The sequence below is a fragment of the Chiloscyllium plagiosum genome, chromosome 44, assembly GCF_004010195.1.
Source record: "Chiloscyllium plagiosum isolate BGI_BamShark_2017 chromosome 44, ASM401019v2, whole genome shotgun sequence".
Taxonomy (NCBI): domain Eukaryota; kingdom Metazoa; phylum Chordata; class Chondrichthyes; order Orectolobiformes; family Hemiscylliidae; genus Chiloscyllium; species Chiloscyllium plagiosum.
In genome coordinates this window covers 9,344,341-9,356,386 of record NC_057753.1, presented here as the reverse complement: position 1 = coordinate 9,356,386, position 12,046 = coordinate 9,344,341, and the positions used below count along the sequence as shown (strand labels likewise).

The following is a 12,046-nucleotide window of genomic DNA, read 5'->3' as shown; positions in this document are numbered from 1 at the left end:
CCAACAGTGTCTTAATGAAGCTGCCTCTACTGCTTCCTTGAGCACAGAATTCCGTAGATTCACCGCCCTCTGGTACAAGCAGCTCCTCCTCATCTCTGTCCGAAATCTACTCCCCACTAATCTTGCAGCCTAGTCTCACCCACCAGAAGAAAAGACCTGATGGGGTGGTGATGGTGGAGTGGTTGGGAGGTGTGTCTGGGTGTTATGTTTTTGGAGGGCTCAGTGTGGGCTTGATGGCCTGAATGGCCTGCTTCCGCACTGTAGGGATTCAATGATATACTGCAGCTATGTTTGTCCAGATCACAGCACCCAGAATGTCAAATCTTCCACAAACGGAAAGACAAATCCCACCCGGCCCTCTTGTATGTGTGTTATCTCAATGCTTAATCATTTCTAGTGATTGACAGCATTGGAACTACAATGTTGGAGCCTGACAGAAATGAGCAGTTTAAAACAAAAACCCACCTAACCCTTCACTAGGCTCCCCGCTCAGCACATTGTACTTACTGCCGGGAAAACTTAAAACACTTCATGAAAGTGCAATGAATTCCCACTTTCTAACAAAATCCTGGATGTACTCACTCACCCAGCTGCTATCTCACAAATGGAAGATTTCTGATCCTCGTCAGGGAAAAACATCTTTGAAAGCTGCTTCTGAAAGTCCACTCTTCACAACGACACTTCAGCTTTCACCAAAGATCATTAGAGTCATGCAGCACGGAAACAGACCCTTCGTCCAACTCGTCCGTGCCAACCAGATATCCAAAATTAATCTCGTCCCATTTGCCAGCATTTGTCCCATAACCCTCTCAACCCTTCCTATTCATATACCCATCCAGATGCCTTTAAATATTGTAATTGTACCAACCTCCACCATTTCCTCTGGCAGCTCGTTCCATATACACATCACCCTCTGCATGGAAATGCTGCCCCTCAGGTCCCTTTAATGTCTTCCCCCCTCACCTCAAACTTATACTCTCTACTTTAGGACTCCCATATCCTGGTGAAAATATCTCCGTTATTCACCTCTTATAAATGCCCCTTATAAACTTCGAATGGTCACAGACGCTCCAGGGAATACAGCCCCAGCCTATTCAGCCTCTCCCTGTAGCTCAAACCCTCTAACTCTGGCAACAACCTCCTAAATCTTTTCCGAACCCTTTCAAGTTTCACAACACCTTTCCGACAGCAAGGAAACCAGAACTGAGTGCGGTATTTCAAAAGTGGCCTTTCCAATGTCCTGTGCAGCCACAACATTACCTCTAAACTCCTATACTCAGTGTTCTGACCAATAAAGGAGAGCGTACCAGACGCCTTCCTTGCTATCCTATCGACTTGCAACTCCACTTTCAAGGAACTATGAACTTGATTTCCGAGGTTTCTTTGTTCTGCAACACTCCCCAGGAATTTACCATTAACCACATAGGTCCTGCCCTGATTTGCCTCATCAAAATGCAACAGCTCATATTTGTCTAAATTAAATTCCATCCACCACTCCTTGGCCCATCGGCCCATCTGATCAATTATAATTTATATTAAACTTTCTTTCCTCTCTTATTCCCTGAAAGCTGAAAATCTCCATCCCACACACTCTCCCTCCATTCTCACTTTGTTGAACCTAATCCCTGCTGTCCTCATCCTGAAGGGTTTGGTTCATGCTGATTAACAGACCCACATTCAAGGGGGATCTAACTGAAAAGTACAGAATATTGAACAGCCTGGACAGAGTGGACATTGGGAAGAAATTTTCATTGGGAGGAGAGACTAATACCCATGGGCATAGCCTCAGCATAAAAGGAGAATGGAGATTAGGAGAAATTTCTTAGCCAGAGAGTGGTGAATCTATGGAATTCATTGTCACAGAAAGCTGTGGAGGCCAGGTCACTGACTATGTTTATCACTGAGATAGAGTATCAAGGGTTGAGAGTTGCGGGGAACCCATCGGCCCATCTGATCAATTATAATTTATATTAAACTTTCTTTCCTCTCTTATTCCCTAAAAGCTGAAAATCTCCATCCCACACACTCTCCCTCCATTATCACTTTGTTGAACCTAATCCCGGCTGTCCTCATCCTGAAGGGTTTGGTTCATGCTGATTAACAGACCCACATTCAAGGGGGATCTAACTGAAACGTACAGAATATTGAACAGCCTGGACAGAGTGGACATTGGGAAGATATTTTCATTGGGAGGAGAGACTAATACCCATGGGCATAGCCTCAGCATAAAGGGAGAATGGAGATTAGGAGAAATTTCTGAAGCCAGAGAGTGGTGAATCTATGGAATTCATTGTCACAGAAAGCTGTGGAGGCCAGGTCACTGACTATGTTTATCACTGAGATAGAGTATCAAGGGTTGAGAGTTGCGGGGAAAAAATGGGAGAATGGTGCTGAGAAACGTAACAGCCAGGAAAAATTGGGAACAGGAGTAGACCACTTGATCTTTCCAGCCTACACCAGCATTGAACACTTCGTAACTGGATATGAATATACCTACATCTCGGGTGGATAGGCTGGAACTTTTCTCACTGGAACATAGGAGATTGAGAGATGACCTTATAGAGGATTATAAAATCATGAGGGATACGGATGAGGTGAACAACAGGTGTCCTTTCCCTCAGGTGGAGGTTTCAAGATCAGGGAACAAATATTTTGAGGTGAGTAGAAAAAGAGTTTATAAAGACAGGACAAGGATTTTTTTTAAGAGAGTGGTCTGAGTGCAGAATGAATGTCCAGAGGAGGTCATAGTGTCATAGAGATGTACAGCACAGAAACAGACTGTTTGGTCCAACTTGTCCATGCCGACCAACTATCCCAAACCAATCTCGTCCCACCTGACAGCACACGGCCCCATATCCCTCCAAACCCTTCCTATTCATATACCTAACCAAATGCCTTTTAAATGTTGCAATCGTACTAGCCTTCACCACTTCCTCTGGCAGTTCATTCAATAAACGTACCATCCTCTGGATGAAAAAGTTGCCCCTTAGATCTCTTTTGTATCTTTCCCCTCTAACTCTAAACCCACGCCCTCTCGTTCTGGACTCCCCCACTCCAGGGAAAAGACTTTGTCTAGTTATCCTATCCATGCCCCTCATGATTTTATACATGCACAGCTCCGATGTTTAAAAGACATTTGGATAAGTGCATGAATACGAAAGGTTCGAAGGTTTATGGGCCAAACACTGGTAGGTGGGACGAGTTTAGTTTGAGAACATACTCAGCATGGACTAGTTGGATGAAGGGTCTGTTCAGTGCTGTCTGACTCTGTGACTGACCTGTACTGGTCTTAAAACCATTTTCTTACCTCCCCCCACAACCATCCACTTCTTTGTTGTTCAAAACTCAGGTGAACTTCGCCTTGAATATGTTCAATGACCCCACTTCTGAACTCAATTCCTCTTCGTAATATACCACTTGCCTCGCTCATTGCATGCTGCATCTGCCCGACAACTGGCATTGACTGGTGTAGAGGCACTCTGAGACCCCTTTGTACATCCATACATCATTCCTGTTGAAGGGCTTGTGCCCGAAACGTTCACTGTCCTGCTCCACAGATGCTGCCTGACCTGATGTGCTTTTCCAGTGCCACATTTTTCGATCTTCACCTCGAGTCCTCACTTTCTCCACATTCCAATATATCACCATTTAAACAATGCACTGCTTTTTTTTAAACAGCAAAGGCTATAACTTCACATTACGGCACTGCACTTGCCATGTGTTTGCCAATTGAGACACAGACCTGGACCAACTTCGGGAAGAGGCAAAACACTGAGTTCTGAACAAAAACCGTAGCACACTCAAAACGTCGGCTCTGTTTACCTTTCCACAGATGCAGCTCGACCCGTCGGCTTTCTGCAGTATTCGCTGTGTTTGTTCTACACAAATGCTGCTTTCCATTAAAGAACTTCAATCCCTGTCCTCTGGTAACTGACCCTAAACAGAGGCAATAGGTACTTCTGATCATTAACCTGCCCATTCCCACCACTTCTCCCATCATTGCCAACAGCCCCTGGAAATCTCCAGTTAACCTTCTTTGCTCCAAAGAGAACATTCCCAAATTTGGGAATGTCTCCACAAAATGGAAATTCCTCCTCGCTGGACATGATACAAGTGTTACCATTGGGAAGAGGTTTTGGCAAAATATTGTCAGTTAGCAGGTGGAAAAATGTTCAGAAGTAAAAGAGAAATTCCAGTCTCCAGCTTTGTGAATCTTTAGAAACTCTTTGGGAAGTGGAATTAGAGGACAATGAAGGATGAACTGTCCGACTGAGCAGAGACAGTCCAGACATTGTCCCCTTGTTTAAGAGGCCGGGAGTTTGACTCTGATATTCTCGGGACATGAACTGATCTGAGATATTGAAAGAATGCTCTGCGCATCAGGAATTCAAACCCCTTCTCAGCTCGGAGACAATGAGAAAATTCGGTAAGAGGCAAAACACTGAAAGGCTCGGAGGGCGATGGCCCCGGTGTAGGAAGACTAGGTCCTCGTGACATGGATGTGCCTGCAAGTTTTGGGATCAGACTGTTCCCATGTCTCCACAATGAATGTCCAAGGCATAATTATGGAAAGGTAAAACTGATAGAAGCCAAGTAATTTTGGGCGGGGCAGGTTGAATTATGAATTGAATAGTAGCTTCCTCAAAGACACTGTGCGGGCGTCACGTGGACCTGTCTCTGTAGCGCAATTGGTCAACGCATTCGGCTGTTAATTGAGAGGTTGGTGGTTCAAGACCACCCAGGGCCAGAGTGTTTGCTGTTCTCGCTCCGACTGCTTTCTTGGCTGCGAAGGTGCGCGTTTTTAATGGTGTCAGGAAAATGTTTCCCAAACGGAATTCTTCTCCACTGAGGAAGCTCAGTGGGGTTTCTGAATTGACTTAATTTCTAACGTAAAGGACTGCGGATGCTGAGAATCCGAGACAGAAAGACAAACTGCTGGAGAAACTCAGCAGGTTTGGCTGTACCTGGATGAGGAAAAAAAAGAGTTCTGAAATGTTGTCTCTGATTATCTTTCCACAGATGCTGCCTGACCTGCTGAGTTGCTCCTGCAATTTTTGTTTTTGTTTTTAACTGCACGCCCATTTCATCTTTCGGGATGAAACACGCAGACTCGCCATTTGAAGATATTTAACCCTTTCGAAACCTATGAAGTGATTGATTCAAACAAACTCTGCAATGATTCACTCTTTCTCAGCTCCACAGGCAGAGAGACCTGGGAAATGAAGCTGTCAGTGTGGTTCTGTATTGGTGGGCCGAGTGGTTAATGCGATGGACGTGAAATCCATTGCGGTTTCCCCACGCAGGTGTGAACCCTGCCGACTGCAGTTGAGAACTGTCGTCAAAAGGAAAGGGAGATTGCTCCACGGTTTTTTAAAAAATGCAAATCAGTGGAGGGGTTGAAATATTTCAATCACATTGGGACTGGTCGGGAATCTGCCACCCACTGCCTGTCAGGGCGGAACAAGCAGATACCCACAGAGCTGCTTTTGAGGCGATGAGCCAAGTGTTTGGAAATGAGACTTGAACAGTGAGGGGCGTGAAGTCGTGATCGAAATGAAGCAGGCACCTGAGGACAAAGGTGTTTTATTTGCCAGTGAAAGATACTGCTTCACAAAGTTGGGACTATGGAAGGGACGCAGTGACGGTGATTATCTTTGGCTGTTCACCTTGTGAATATTCCCATTGCTGTGCATGTCCGTGTTAACGTCAGAAATCGGCAACATGGCGGCGTCAGGTCCGCCGAGTGCCGAGGCGCAATGGATGACGCATCTGACTCCACCTACCTGTTTGAAATGCAGCTCGCAGCTTCTTCACACACCCCAATTATTCTTTCTCATTGTCCTGAAGTCAGTTTGAATTCCTGATTTGCAGGGACGAGACTCTTTTCACTGCCTCGCGTCAGTAAGTGTCCCTGAGAACATCAGAGTCCCGTCACAGCGCTGTCAGAGGAGGGGAAGCTGAAATAGCCCCACACGCTGCTCGTGAGCACATTTCACTTTCCCCAACTCACCGCCCCAACCACTGCGGCTGCTGGGAGTGGAAAGGGAACAAACACCAAAACCCAGTCTCAGCTTTGTAAATCTTCAAGAAATAAGAAAACTGTTCATCCCTGCGGATCTTCCATCCTGGGCTGACAGCGTTGATTTTAAATGGCTGTCCAGTCAGTGCCGATTCGTTTTGGCTGAAAAAATCTTCTTTATCTCATTCCAACATTTCTTGCCACAGAGAACTGTGCGGCAGAGTTCATGTATATATTTCCTTGCGTGGTATTTTGTAATTAACATTCGTTTGCTGGTTGTTTGTATCGGGTATTTCAGGTTTATTAACCGCTGTTCAAGTGTGTTGGTAGGTTTGTGGGCTACCATGATGCTGAGAGGATTGAGTTGTCTGGACATCATTTCACAGATGTCTTTAATGTAATGTATTGTGGCTAGGGTTTATGCACACGTTTTGTCTGCTTGTGTCAATTTGTTGATGAGAAATCAGCAGACTGATTGGTGCTGGAAAAGCACAGCAGGTCAGACAGCTTCCGAGAAGCAGGAAAATCGACGTTTCGGGCAAAAGCCCTTCATCAGGAATAATGGCAGCACGCCTCCAGGGTAGAGAGATAAATTGGGGGTTGCTGGGCCGAAAGTAGCAAAGAGAACAATAGGTGAATGGGGGTGGGGATGGAGGTGACAGATCAGAGAGGAGGGTGGAGCGGATCGGTGGGAAGGGAGATTGGCAGGTAGGACAGGTCATGAGGACAGCGCTGAGGTGGAAGGTTGGAACTGAGGTAAGGTGGGGGAGGGGAAATGAGGAAACTGGTGAAGTCCACATTGATGTCCTGGGGTTGAATTTATCTGAGGCGGAAGATGAGGCGTTCATCCTCCAGGCATCGGGTGGGGAGAGAGCGGCGATGGAGGAGGCCCAGGACCTGCATGTCCTCGGCAGAGTGGGAGGGGGGGTTGAAATGTTGTTCCAGAGGGCGATGGGGTTGATTGTTGCGGGTGTCCTGGAGATGTTCCCTCAAGCGCTGTGACTTGACTCTGCGAGGAGTCTCCAGTCCCCCCAATGTAGAGGGGACCATATCGGGAGCAATGAATACAAGAAATGACATTGTTGGATGCACAGGTGAAAGCCTTCTTACCCCTGTGGCCAGAATTCGATTTCTGGGCAGGGAAGAAATTTTCAGTTCAGCTGTCAGCATTTAATCGCATCTCCCTGGTGGTCTAGTGGTTAGGGTTTGGCGCTTTCACCGCCGCGGCCCGGGTTCGATTCCGGGTCAGGGAAGCAATTTTCAGAGGGTTTGTAGGTTGCCCGTTCTCCTCAAATGCGCTGTACAGTTATTTATTGATCTTCGTCGTTCTTGGGTGCTGCAGTGTGGAGTGGCCCGTTGAAATACTGTCCTGATTCAGGTTAGTTTGGATGTGTAGGGGTGATTGCTTCTGTCGTTAAGTGCTTGGTTCGCGTGCGATGTTTTCCTGTAGACGCTGTTTTGAATTTACCATTGACTGTTCGCTCTACTGTGACATCTAGAAATGGCACTTTGTTGTTGTTCTCCTATTTTGTGAATTTTATGCCAGTAAGGATATTGTTGATGGTGTTGTAGGTTTCCTCTAAGCCTTCAGTGATTCCTCTGCCCTGCTGACGCACCAGTTGGTCCACACCGGGGAAGGCCGTTCGCCGGCCCCAAGTGCGAGATGGCCTTCACCAGTTTTTCCCACCTGCTGATACACCAGTGGGTCCACACTGAGGAGTGGCCGTTCTTCTGCCCCGAGTGCAGGGAGGGCTTTGCTCTTTCTTCCAACCTGCTGGCCCACTAGTGGGTCCACATCGGGGAGATGTCGTTCAGTTGCCCTAAGTGCAGGAAGGCCTTCAGCAATTCATCAGCCCTGCTGAGTCACTAGTCCCTCGACACTGGGGAGAAGCGTTCTCCTGCCCCGAGTGTGGGAAGGGCTTTACTCGCTCCTCCACACTGCTGAAGCACCAGCTGATCCACCCGGGGGTTGGGGCGGAGGGCGGTGGCGGAGGGGGGGAGGAGCCCATTCTGCTGCCCTGAGTGCGGGAAGGCCTTCAGCAATTCCTCCGCCCTGCTGAAGCACCAGTGTGTCTACACCGGGGAAAGGCCCTTCAGCTCGGCCGAGTGTGGGAAGAGGTTCATACTTTCCTACAACTTGCGGAAGCACCAGCAGGGGCACCAACGCTCCCAGCAATCAGATCCCACCGGTGACGCGCTGCCTTCGGTCACCCCCCAGGACTGAACCACCTGCCAGTCCTGACAGTGGTGCAGTAGGAGAGTAGGTGGACTGTTTTTGTTTTCTGCTGGAATGCAAATGACTCCCCTACACCCCACAACCACAACCCTATGGTGGCTCAGGGATTGCACTTCTGCCTCATGGCACCAAGAACCAAGTAATAATTCCACCCTTCGGGGTCTGTGTGTAATTTAGGGATGGTCGGAAAATGGATCTGACTGGGTTACTCTTCGGAAGATCAGTCCGGATGTATTGGGCTGAAGGACCTGTTTCCACATTGTCAGAGTTGAACCATCCTATGAGGTTTGCTTTCAGTGGACAGTGCTGCTCAATGAGCCCGGGTCTGCTCATTGCCAAATGAAATGATCCAGAGAAACCTGAGACCGCAAGACTATCGGAGCAGAAGTTAGGCCATTCGGCCCGTCGAGTCTATTCTACCATTCATTAGTGACAAAAGTAGCGTAGACGAGATTAGCTTTAGTGTGAAAACAGGCAATTTGTCCCAACAAGTCCACACCGACCCTCCGAAGAGTATCCCATTCAGACCAATTATCCTCTGACTAATGTAAATAACTCTACGGGCAAGAAAATATGGCCAATCCACAAGACCTGCACATCTTTGGTTTATGGAAGAAAACAGTATCACCCAGAGAAAACCAACGTAGACGCTGGGAGAAAGTGCAAACTCCTCACATACAGTCACCCAAGGCTGTAATCAAACCTGGGCGCCTGGCACTATGAGGCTGCAGTGGTAACCACTGAGCCACTACATACTGCATGCCGAATCAGGCAAGCAGGAGATTGGGAGAATACAGCAAGCCAGGCAGCACCAGAATGTGGAGTAGTCAGCGTTTTGGGTATTAATCCTCCTTCAGGACTGAAACGTTGACTTCTCTATGAGAAACGATTTACGGGAATGTTGCAGGGATTTGAAGGATTTGAGCTACAGGAGAGGCTGAATAGGCTGGGACTGTTTTCACTGGATCATCAGAGGCAGAGGAGTGACCTAATAGATGTTACAAAATTATGAGGGGCATGCTTAGGGTAATAGACAATGTCTTTTCCCTGGGATGGGTGAGTCCAGAACTAGAGGGCAGAGGTTTAGGGTAAGAGGCAAAATATATTAAATGACAACTTCTTCATGCAGTGGGTGGTATATATATGAAATGAGCTGCCACAGGATATCGGTCAGGTGCTGTCAAATGGGACGAGATTAATTTAGGATATCAGGTCAGCATGGACAAGTTGGACCGAACGGTCTGTTTCCATGCTGTACGTGTCTCTGACTACTGGTCCTGATGTAAGTTTAAAATAGAATCTAAGTAACTTTGAATAGTTCAATCTTGTTGAGCTCACCTCCTGAAAAGTTTCAAATGAATCCCTCCGAGCGATACTGTTTAAACATGCTGAGTTGGACAAAGTATCCCATCAAGTTCAACACAAATCCAGAGTTGAAGAAGTCAGAAGTCAGAACACCAAGGGGACCAAAACTGAGGGAGATCTATGGTTGCGGGTTATTAGCTCCGAGAAAATGGAGTCGTGTGTAGACAGGATGGTGAAGAAGGCTTTTGGCATGCTTGCTTTCATTGGTCAGAGCATTGAGCACAGGAGTTGGGACGTCTTGTTGCAGCTGTCACACATGCCACACAACAACGATAGACGTGGCCCTGCCTCGCCCCCCCCCCCCCCCCCGCCGACTGGCTGTCCCTTTGAATATCTGGGGGAAATTAGACCCACCTGCATATGTACTTATCCAAATAATATTAAACATTGTAACATTCCCTGCATCCACCACTTCCTCTGACAGTTCATTCTACACACGAACCACCTTCAATGTAAAAAACCCCCTCCATCATTTTTAAATCTTCTCCCTCTCATCTTAAAAAGATACTCCCAAACTTTGAACTCCCCTCCCCTTCAGGAAAAGACACTGATTATTCAACTTATCTTTGTCCCTCATGACTTCATAAACCTCCATAACCTCCACCCTCAACCTTTTACACTCCAGTGAAAAAAAAGTCCCAGCCTATGCCGTCTATAAATCATTCTGGCAACATCATAGTTAAAAAAGATGAGCTTTAAGAATTGACTGAAAGGGCAGTGAGGATTGAACCAGCTGACAGTGGATCTGAAATCACATGTCGATCAGATCAGATCAGGTTCGGACAGCAGGAAACCAGATAGGACTTTACAACAAACCACAACAGTTTCATCATTAGACTCTTCATTCCAGATTTATATTGAATTCAGATTCCACCATCTTCCGAGGTAGGTTTTGAACCCAGGTCCCCAGAGCATTACCTGGGTGAATAGTCTGGTGACAATAAAGTCGGCCATCACCTCCCCTGGATACATTGGCTTATTGTGTTTAGAGGTCGCAAAGGAGCAAGAGGTTTCAGCAGCTCTAAGTTGTAGATAATACACAAGGGAACATCAGCACTCTCAGTAATCGTACATACTGAAGCCAGGACCCTGTTTCAGACGTAAGGGCTCGGGAACTGTAAGAAATAGGAATAGGAAAATGCCATTCAACCCCTTGAGCCTGCTTCTCCATTCAATAGGATTGTGGCTGATCTGACATTCCGTACATGCCCTTTCCTGCCCTTTTCCTGTAACTGTTCATCCCCGACTGATCACGAATCTATCGATCCTAGTTTTAAATGTGAAATGAAGGATGTCAACAGAGTTACTGGGGTGGGGGGATGGGCGGGGGTCAGGTCAAAGTTGGGGACTAAAACAATGGCTTCACACTTCACGATATTTAACTAAGGGAATGTTTATAGTTTATAGCTAAAAATTCCTGAAGAAGGGCTCATGCCCGAAACGTCGATTCTCCTGCTCCTTGGATACTGCCTGACCTGTTGCGCTTTTCCAGCAACACATTTTCAGCTCTGATCTCCAGCAGTTCTCACTTACTCCGAGAGAATCCCATGGAGTCTCACAGAGTGACACAGATATACAGCACGGAAACAGGCCCTTCGGTCCAACTCGTCCATGCAGCCCAGATATCCTAACCTAATCTAGTCCCATATGCCAGCACTTGGCCCAAATCCACATAAAACCTTCCTATTCATATACACATCCCGATGCATTTTAAATGCTGTAATTTTACACCCTCCATCACTTACTCCAGCAGCTCATGCCGTACATGCATCACCCTCTGCGTGTAAAGGATGCCCCTTAAGTCCCTTCTATATCTTTCCCCTCCCCTCCCTAAATCTATGCCCTCGAGTTGTGGACTCACCAATCCCAGGGAAAAGAACTTGTCTATTTGCCCTCTCCATATCCCTCATGATTTTATAAACCTCTATAAGGTCACCCCTTAGCCTCCGACGCCCCAGAGAAAACAGTTTTATTCAGCCTCGCCCTATAGCTCAACCCTCAAATCATGGCAACATCCTTGTAAACATTTTCTAGTATCACAACATCTTTCCGATAGGAAGCAGACCAAAATTACATGTAATATTCCAAACGTGGCCTGACCAATATTCTGTACAGTGGCAACATGAGCTCCCAACATAGAACATAGAACATAGAAAAAACACAGCGCAGTACAGGCCCTTTGGCACTCGATGTTGCGCCGATCCAAGCCCACCTAACTTACACTAGCCCACTATCCTCCATATGCCTATCCAATGCCCGTTTAAATGTCCATAAAAAGGGAGAGTCCACCACTGCTACTGGCAGGGCATTCCATGAACTCACGACTCGCTGAGGAAAGAATCTACCACTAACATCTGTCCTATTAATACCACCGCTTGATTTAAAGCTATGCCCCCTTCCCCCCCCTCCCCCCCTCCTCCGTATTA

General features: G+C 47.0%; 1 non-coding gene across 1 annotated transcript; it reads left to right on the top strand.

The window, feature by feature from the left end:
- Positions 1 to 7,200: 7,200 nt before the first annotated feature.
- Positions 7,201 to 7,272, top strand: trnae-uuc. The gene has a single exon. It is a non-coding gene; the product is annotated as a tRNA-Glu (tRNA).
- The last annotated feature ends 4,774 nt before the right edge of the window (positions 7,273 to 12,046 follow it).